We start from the raw sequence: 10443 nt of genomic DNA on the forward strand, positions 1-10443 counted from the left end.
GGAAACTACATAAAATTGCTGAGAAAAAATGGTTTACAAAATTGGATTATAAAATTCAATATTACTAGAGTGTCAATTTTCTATAAATTTAATAAAACTTCAAAACAATTATCAAGCAAGATTTTATAGAAATATTTTCAAAATTGTGATGCTGAGTGAAAACTTTTTAACTGACATGAATTTTGTAGAATTTTCTTGCTGTTATTGGTGGTGATGGTGGTGGTGTTTTTGGTACTGGGAACATAACTCAGGACCTTGCACTTGCCAGGCAGGTGGTTGTGCCTCTGAGCTATATTCCAAACCCTGTAGAAATTTTGTACAAACAAAATTCTTAGGAGATTTGAACCCATTTGGAAAAATAATAACTAATTTGAAGGAGTCAGACTACTTGATCCCGATTACATAAAAATACATTAGACATTGTGGCATTAGTGTAGAATTAAAAAATGGGCAAGTGGAACAAAATTGAGTCCAAAAATAGACTGACTCTTATTCCATCAATTGATTTTCAATCAGGTTCCCAAAGCAATTCAATTGAAGGTTATAACGTCTTTGTAATGAACGGCACTGGACAAACTGAATATCTTATGAAGGAAAAAGGTAATCTTTAACTTTTCATCAGAATTATTCAAAATTAATTTGAGATTAACCCTAGGTAAGAAATGTGAAAGGTGAACCTATAATGTCTGAGAGAAAACATAAGAAAATGTCTTTAAGACTTAGACATAGCCAAAAATTTCTTTAAAAAAGCAAAAGACAATGTTAATAAAATATATAATTTAGATCTTAAGGAAAGCCTCTTAAGAAAATCAAAAACAGCCACATAAGAAAATATTTTCAGTTCTTGTATATGACAAAATCTTCATATCTAGAATATAAGAAGAATTCTAAAAAAATAATGAATTTCCAAACAACAAAATTGATGAAATACTTACACATGACATAAAGATGTATAAATATATACAAATCATTAACAAGTAAAAAGTACTCATCATAAAGAGTCTAATTAAACTCTAGTGGAATTCCACTACACAATCACTAGAGTGGTTAAATGGTTAACTTATATTCACTAGCTGCCAATATATAGCATTGCCAAGAATGTAATGTAACTGGAATTCTCACGTGATAATCCTTCTCGTACATCAAAGGTTGAAGTTTCAAATGCTACAACCATTTGAAAGTCTTTGGTAGTTTCTCACAAAACTGAACATATACTTATGACTACAGCAGTCGTGGTTATTGACATGTAACTGATAGAAGATCCTGTGTGCAAAAAAAAGACTCATACATGGAAGTTCGAAATAGCTTTTTCATAATAACTAAAAGTCAGAAGAAAAGACACAGAAAAAGATTAAAAATTAAACTGTGCTATTGTCATACAGGTCCTATCCAGTGCTAAAACGAACAAACTTTGTGAAAGGGAAAGAAATTGCTCAAAGGGAAGGAAGAATTGGGATGAGGAAAAGGAGAAAAGAAAGAAAGAAGGAAGGGAAGAAAAAATATATATATAAGTATATAGAAGGATAGCTGGGATAACTGAACTGCTGATGTCTACTGGTTTACTGAAAGGGACAGTTAATGCTTAAATCCTTTTTTTTTTTTTTTTTTACCAATTTTGCATGCTTATATCTGGTAATCTAATTTGAAGACAACAATATGCAATATAACAACCACTGTTCAATTCCTACCATCCTGACTAATGAAACTCTGTATTGTTTCTAATGGAATTTTTTATTAGTTTTTATTCTCTTTAACTGTTTGATCAATCTTGCATTCTAACATCTGGTAATCTGAGCAACTTCGTGGAAGATAACAATATGTAATATAACAACCACTGTTAATTTCCTATCATCTTGTTTTGAAATTCTGTATCGTTTTTATTGGTCTTGTGTTGTTTGGTTTTTATCTTTGTTGTTATTTTGTTTTCTTTTTAACAGAAAATAAATAAAATGAACAAACTACTCATTCATATTATATATGAATGTGTATATATATACATGTGTGTGTATATATATATGTGTGTGTATATATATACACACACATGTATATATATTATCCAAAACATAATGCTGAGTGAAAGAAAACAAAAATAGCAATATATGAAGCATGAATCCATTCATATGAAATATGAACAAGGAAAACCAATCTAGGAAAAGACAGGTGAGAACAATAGGCTCCTGGTTGTAACCAGGGTGTTGAATATTCTTCTCGATCTGGGTGGCGGTCCCATGAACAGATCCATTTGTCAACATTTCATTTAAACTTTGTGGTTTTCATTGTATTAATACAACACCCCAATAAAGTGCTTTTGAAAAACAAACAAAAAAGAATTTACTGCATATTCTTCTATTAAACTGAAAGCTCTTCCTGCTGGGAAAATATAGGCCAAAATGGCTTTGCTGCAAACTCTATCAACCACTGAAGAAAAAAGTAATTATCATCTAACAAAAACTCTCCCATAGAATAAAGGAAGATGCAATACTCTTCAAGTCATTTTATGAGGGTAGTGTAACCTTGAGACCATTCTGACTCATGGTCACAAAGGAACAAATTCTTAAAAATATTTATAAATCATATCCAACAATATATGAACAGCTTAATACATCATGACCTAGTTGTGTTTCTACCGAGAAGGAAATTCTGGTGAAAATTGTTCAAATGTAATTCACCACATTAATATTTTAGAGAACAATATTTTGATTATGTAAAGATGCACAGGCAAAAGAATATTGGCAAAATACCCTATTTCTAAAAAAACAGCAAATAGGAAATATAAGGGAACTTCCTTAATATGATTCTATATATGTACAAAAATACTCAGTTAAAATATTACCATTACCTGTAATATACTAAAATACTTCTCTCTGAGATTGAGATTATAACAAAGTGGCTGGGATCATCACTATTATTCAGCATGACAGTATAAGTTTTAATTCAGTACATTCAGACTAGAAAATGAAAAATGTAAGTATAGGAAAAAAATATAAAATTCGTTATTCATGGGCTATATTATTGGGTACACAGGAACATGTAAAATAATCTGTGGATAAACTATTACTTTTACATACAAAGAGACTTTAGTCAAATTGCTGGATATGAAACAATATACCAAAATCAATTTTTAAGTTCTATAAATGAACAAGAAGCATTTAAATCCTAGTTAAAATAGCACCTAAAATATCTACTCAGATATGCTTCTGAATAAACGACTGTGAGCAGCAACAATATTCACAAGTAGAAAAAAATAGATCATTTATAAAAATCATAATATTAAAGGTACCAGGAAATGATGGAAATGAAAATTGAACAAATTTGAAGGAGCAGAAAAATTTCCAAGGTGAGCTGACAATGTCCAACTCTTTCTTTCCTGGAAAATGGGCCAACTGTGAGAACAGGCTGAGAATCAGTTTAAAAAATAGCAGAGCTCTTAGCAGTTCAATAGGGCTGATATGACAAATTACAAAGCTGAAAAGAAACAAATTCTCAGCAGATTTTCCCCACTAAACATTTCCTGACTTTGGCCCTGCACAAGAATATGAAGAACTAGGTAAAAGACTATGAATAGTCAAAGGGAAATCATCAACCACCACCCAGTTCGTAAGAAACAAACCTGTGCCAAAATTTGAAGATTCAGGAGACTGCACAGTAAATAGCAGATCTGGGTCTTCCACGTCTTTTAGGGATTAAAAAACCAAATCCTAAACTGCTGTTCTAGTCTAGACAAGAGAAGCAAATTAAAAGATGGGGTTTTTATTAAAACTGCAATCCAGCTCTTAGCCAGATCAATTTCTGACTACTTATCTAATGTTCCTAAAAGGGGAAAAGTAGGATTATTAGAAATAACTCATCTGCAAATCCTATAATTCTTTTACATATGCATAAAACTTACTAGATATACTAGATATATGCTACATACATGCAATAAAAATTACATATTCAAAGAGTTAAGAAAATATGACATAGAAATCAGGAGAAAAGTTAGAAAAAATGCAGAATCACAGATTATGTATCTGGATACTGACTTTAAAAGTAACTCTGATAATAATAATCAAAAATGACTTTAAAATTAACTACAATTGATTTTTTTTTTTGGTACCAGGAATCGAACTCAGGATCTTGTACTTGCCAGGCAGGCACTTGAGCCACTGAGCTATATCTGGTCCACTATGAATAATTTTTAAATGAAATAAAGGAAAAGTTCAACAAAAGAGTTAAAAAAATCCAGAACTGCAATAGAGAATTTGAAGTAATGAAGGTAGGAATCAATTAGGTATCCTAAAATGGAAAAACTAAAAACTAAGTGCAGGGATTTAATTGGATACTCGACACAGAAAAACAGTATCATATAACTTTAAAATAATGGAAAACACTAAAACTGAAGAATATAAAGAAAATAATAAAAAAAGAACCAAATATGAGACATGCAGGACAAAGTCAAGTAGCCGTCATACATATAACAAGAGGAAAGAAGGAATAGAGCAGAAGTAACACTCAAAGACAATCAAATACCAAAAGTGTACGAACTAATGAAAGACACAAAGTCACAGCCTTAGGGGCTCAGTAGACCACAAACATCCTGTCTTAGTTACTTTCTTGTTGCTGGGACAACATACTCAACACCCACAAGTTAAAGGAGAAAAGGGTTATTTTAGTTTACAGCCTACAGAGGTTTCAGTCCATTGTCTGCTGGCTCCAAGGTATGGCAGAGGAAGGCAGGAAGCAGTACAGTTTTCTTCTTTCTCTTTTTATTACATCCAGGCTATAAGCCTATTGGTTGGTTCCACCCATACCCAGGTTGGGTCTTCCCTCTTCAGTAAATCCAACATCGACACCCAGAACTATGCTAAACTAGTGGATTAATCCAGTATCATGCACCCATGATCCGGTCACTCCCAAAAACGCTGTCTTATGAGCCCTGTCAATGAGCCTTTGGTCAAATATCTAGGTACCATATAAGCCATAACATGGTATAAACAAAAGGAACACTATACCTATGCACACGAGAGTGAAGCTGATAAAAAACGAAGATACCAAAAATCATCTGCAGTTACAAAAAAACAGTCTCTACATTCAGAGGAACAACTGTAAAACTAAAGACAGGCTTCTTGAAAAAAGTAATACCAACCAGAAGGCAATCTTATGACATCTAAAAGAGTTAACATAAAAATAAGCAAGGAGAACTACCAATGTAGAATTGTACACCCAAGGGGGACAGTCTTCAGTAATGTGGGTAAAATGAAGGGACTTGGGATGAAAAAAACACTAAAAGCATTCCTCAACCGGAAGACCAACATTAAAGAAAAAAAAAACAAGCAAAATAAAAGTAAATTTTTCAGGCCCGAGGAAAATGATGGAAACAAAAATGCAAAAGGTCACGAAGAACACAAGAGAGAATACATATATGATAAATATAAATGAATATTAACTGCATAAAAGTCATTGCAATATTCTGTACCATTTAAATTATATTTAAAACTAAAATTCTTGACAACAGTAATGCAAAAAGATTAGAAACAAAGAATTGGAGTTTAACACTTCTGGAGACATCAGAGAAGTGGTGCAAATAATTTCTATTGGACTATAAAAGTCAAAGATTCCTGCTAGATTCACTAAGGTAATTGCTACAACAGTAGAAGAAGGTATAACTGACAAATTAATGGAGGAAAATATGTAAAATAAAAATATTGATTAATCTTTCAAAAGGTAAGAATGGAAGTAAAAAAAAAGGAATATGAAATGAATTACTCAAATAGTATATAATTAAGTAGTAGTATATTCAAAACCAAACTACAATAAAACACATATTCACAAGTAAAACACCAAGCTTGTCAGAATGCACTACTAGCTTTGCATAGTGGCACATTCCCGTAATCCCAGTGCTCAGGAAGCTGAGGCAGAAATAAGTTCGAAGCCAGCCTGGGTTACGTAGTGAATTAAAGGCCACCCTGAACCATATAATGAGACCTTGTGTCAAAACACCTAAAAAAGAAAGGATGCACTTTTAAAACCACATATACGTTAGTTATGAGACATACTTTCAATGTTAAATTGCAAAATTTAAATATAAAAGGACTACAAAAGGAATCATTAACCAAAAAATTAGATGGTAACATTACATTAATATTAGAAAACAAAGAAAACTTACTACAGATAAAGAGGACTATTTCATAATTATAAACTGATCAATATAACAGGAAAACATTATAGTTCTCTATGAAGGGTTAAAGAATTTGTGAACATCTTTAACCTACTTCAAATCCTTAGCAAGGTACCAGCAGAGATTTCTGCAGAAATTGACAAGCTGATTTTAAATTTCATATGGAAATGCAGACAACTAAAATAGTCAAATGCCATCTTGAGGAAAAGAAGCAAACATCTGGAGGACTTGCACTAACATACATCAAGCTGTAGCAAGTACAAACTATTGGCACAAAGATATACTAAGGGGAACGCTCATAAATATAATGGAATACAATTAAACATTCAGGCAATAGACTATCACCTGAGTTTTGTTTTTTGTGTTTATTTGGTTTTTTTGTCTTTTTAAATATAAAACTTTTATTTAATAAAATAAAGATAAAACAACTAAACAAAAAACAATGTTTTGAAAAACGCGACAGGATCTAGATTCTGAAAGCTAGTTCAGCCCACACTACTATAATATTCTAGTTAAATACTACTATATTCATACAAAACAGGTTGTGGTATAAAAAATGGGATAAATACTAATAACCAATTTTGTCCCATTTTTAAATATTAACACAAAAATGTGTATAGTGTTTTCTGAACTTCAAAAACTAATATAGATGGGTTAAAATGTCTGGTTGCTAATTATTTGTTTTATCTCAATTATACTTGTCATGCTTTTCAAGATCATTGTATTACTGAGCTTCCCTAGCAAGCAGTTTTCAAGTGTATCAATGTTCTTCTTTTATCTATTTTTAAATTACTAATTTTTTATTTGTTCTGTACTTTTTTGACATAGACACGATTCCTCCTAAGTGATAGGAAACCAGTTTCTGAATTGTTTCCAGAGGTTTTTTTTAATTTTAAAGAGAGTAATAAAAAAAAGAACAATAGCAACACACGAACATCACAGACATAAACAAAACAAAGCAAGAACATTAAAAGTGATACAGGGTTTCAAAACAAAATGGTAGGAATTAACAGTGGTTGTTATATTATATTACCAGATGTAAAAATGGAAGATTGTTCAAACCATTAAAAAGAATTTAAAAAAAATTATTAAATAAAACATTAGAGATAATACAGTGTCACTAGACAAGATGGTAGGAATTCACCAATGGTTGTTCCATTACATATCATTGTCTTCAAATCAGTTGCTCAGATTACCAGATATAAGCATGCAAAATTGGTCACAACATAAAAAAGTTTAAGCATTAACTACTCCTTTCAATATACCAACAGACATCAGGAGTACAGTGACCCCAGCTATTCCTTCATATATATATACATATATTGCCATCCTTCTTTCTTTTTTCTTTTTTCCCTCTTCCCAGTTGTTCCTTCCTTTGAGCAATTTCTTTCCCTTTCATATCATCTACTGTATGTTTTGAGTTTTACTTTTTCATCACCTGAGTTTTTCCTAAAGGCTTCATTACAATACAAAAGTAAGACATGGCCTGTCAAAGAGTGCCAGAATAAGTCCGTATTTACATGGAAAATTTTCAACTGTACTTCAAATTTACATGTGTAACAAATGAGTTACGGGGGCTGGGGATTTAACTCAGTGGCACAGCACCTGCCTGGCAAGCGCAAGGTCATGAGTTCAATTCCTGGTACCAGAAAAAAAACCAAAAAAAAAAAGCCAAATGAGTTACAAAATGTTATATTAAAAGTAAAATAAAATATTTTATGGGACGTTACCTCCTGGAATAGTCCCTATGTGACTTGGATATAGGCAAAGATTTTCATAAACAGGACAAAAGAAAAACTATAGCTACAAGAGAGGGAAAGATAACTTAGACCACATTAGAATTAAGATCTATTCACTAAAGTATACCAATAAAAATTTGAAAAAGCAATGCACCAGGAGAAGATGGCATTTACATCATATACTTGGCAAAGAACTTCTATCAACAATAACAAATGAACATCTACTTAACAATAAAAAAAGAAAACCTACCTAGAAAAACTGGCAAATGACTTTAACACAATCTCCACAATATATATATATATATATATATATATATATATATATATATATACACATATATATATTTGGGTTTTCTCCAGTACCAGGAACCGAACTCACGACCTTGCGCTTGCCAGGCAGGCGCTTTGCCGCTGAGCTAAATCCCCAGCCCCTCCACAAAATATATTTAAATGTCAATAGATGTTTGAGAAAGTACCCAACTTGTGTAAAGATGCAAATTAAAATCACAGAGATACCACCATATCTCTACCCAAATGATTACAAAAATATTTAACACCAGCTGTTGGCAAACATATTCAGAAGTGATTTGCTTATAAATGTCTAACAACTGGGTCTCTAAAAAAGTGAATAAATAAAAGGCTACAAATAAATAAAATTTGTAGCTTTTTCTAGTCTCCACAGCATAAATACCAATATCCAATTTCAAGCACAGCATACCATACCATAACCAATTTAAAGCAACCATCCTGGGGTCACTAAGTGTACATTTGGGAAGAGACACAACTGGCTCTTGAAAGACGGTCTGGCCCAGTTCCAGAACACCACTGGTGAGAATCTACAATAACTCTCACACATTGCTGGTGGCAGTGGAAATTCAAACAACCATCTGGAAAGCTGTTTGGCCATGGAAAGATCCATACCCTTACTAAAGATCAATTTCACTGAGGGGCATATACAGTACCTCACTGAAATGCATACATATGCTCACCATAAGACACATTCAAAGATTCTCATAGCATCACTATTTGTAAGAGTCCAAACCTGGATACTATTTGAATCCCCACCAACTATTCAAAAGATAAACTCTAACACAGTGACCTAACTGAATATTATATATTAGCAGTCACAAAGCTTTGTATAGTCCACAAAGCAAATCTGGCCTGTTCTCTATTTTTTACAGCCCTTGAATTAAGGTTGCTTGTGATATTTTTAAAAGCTATAAAACTGCCTTCATAATATCAGATTTTCCTCCTGGTTTATAAGGATTAAGACACCTGCTATTTGGCCCTGTACGAAATGTCTGCTGATCGTTCCCGTAAGTCAGTGAGCGTGAATGCTCTACCACAGTGATGTCAAAGCAGCAGCACCCACAAACATTTCAGCAGTGCAAACTCCTTGGCTCCATCACAGATGTGTTCAAAGAAATCCTGGGATTGTGGTCCAGCCATGTGCACTTTAACGAGCAATCCTGTTATTAAGTCTGAAGCATGCTGAAGTTTGAGAAACACTAATATACAATTCTAAACATGAATGGATATTACAAAAATAACGTTGAGTAAAAGAACATATGTAAGGGGCTGGGGATGTAGCTCAGCGGCACAAGCACCTGCCTGGCAAGCACAAGGTCCTATGTTTGATTTCCAGTACCAATAAATAAATAAAGAACATATGCACAACAAAGAACATACTACATGATTTCATTTATATAAAGTTCAAAAACAGATGATTTTATTTAAAATTCAAAACAGTGGTTACACTTGGAAGGGGATTAGTGACCAGATAGGACCATAAGGTAGATTTCTGAAGTACTGGTAATATTGGTTTTTTATATCGGCTATGCTGGTTGGTGCTTACCCAGAGTCTTTACGAATTAGTGAAAACTAATGGACTTATGACATATGCATCATGTATACTTTATTTATTTAGTCTTCAATTGAAACTTTGTTTCAATATCTTGGTAGTCATGAAAAATGTGCTATAAACATGAGAGTAGTGCAGGTATTTCTTTGAGATATTGATTTCTTTTAAATATATCCCCAAAAGTAAGATTGCTGGATCATATGATGAAGTCTGCTGTTGGAGCTATTGAGTTCTTCAGTTATCATTATATTCTTCAGCTCCAAGATTTATATTTGGTTCTTGTTTATGGTTTCTACGTCTCTCTGAAACTTCTCTTTGTTTATGAGTTTTCCTGATTTCAGTGAGTTCTCTGTGTTCTTTTGCATCCTATTTAGCTTCTAGATCATGGTTACTTTGAATTCTCTTTCAAGTAATCCATAGATCTCTGTTTGTTCAGGGTTGGATACTGCAGTTCTAGAAGTTTCCTTTAGTGTTTTCATGCTGACCTGATGTTTCTTGATTTCTGAGCCTCGTGTTGAAATCTGTGTTCGAAGGGGGTACTGCCTCTCCCAATCTTCACAGACTATTTTTGGCAGGTAATGACTTTTTGCTGTTGAGTCCCTGAGCTGATAGCTTTGCCTCTGGTGTTGCAGTCAAGTGGGGTTGGAACTGGACTGTGTGAATGTTCCCGCATGTGCAGTAAGGTC

Source organism: Chinchilla lanigera, unplaced genomic scaffold (genome assembly GCF_000276665.1).
Source record: "Chinchilla lanigera isolate Chin_1 unplaced genomic scaffold, ChiLan1.0 scaffold00097, whole genome shotgun sequence".
Classification (NCBI taxonomy): domain Eukaryota; kingdom Metazoa; phylum Chordata; class Mammalia; order Rodentia; family Chinchillidae; genus Chinchilla; species Chinchilla lanigera.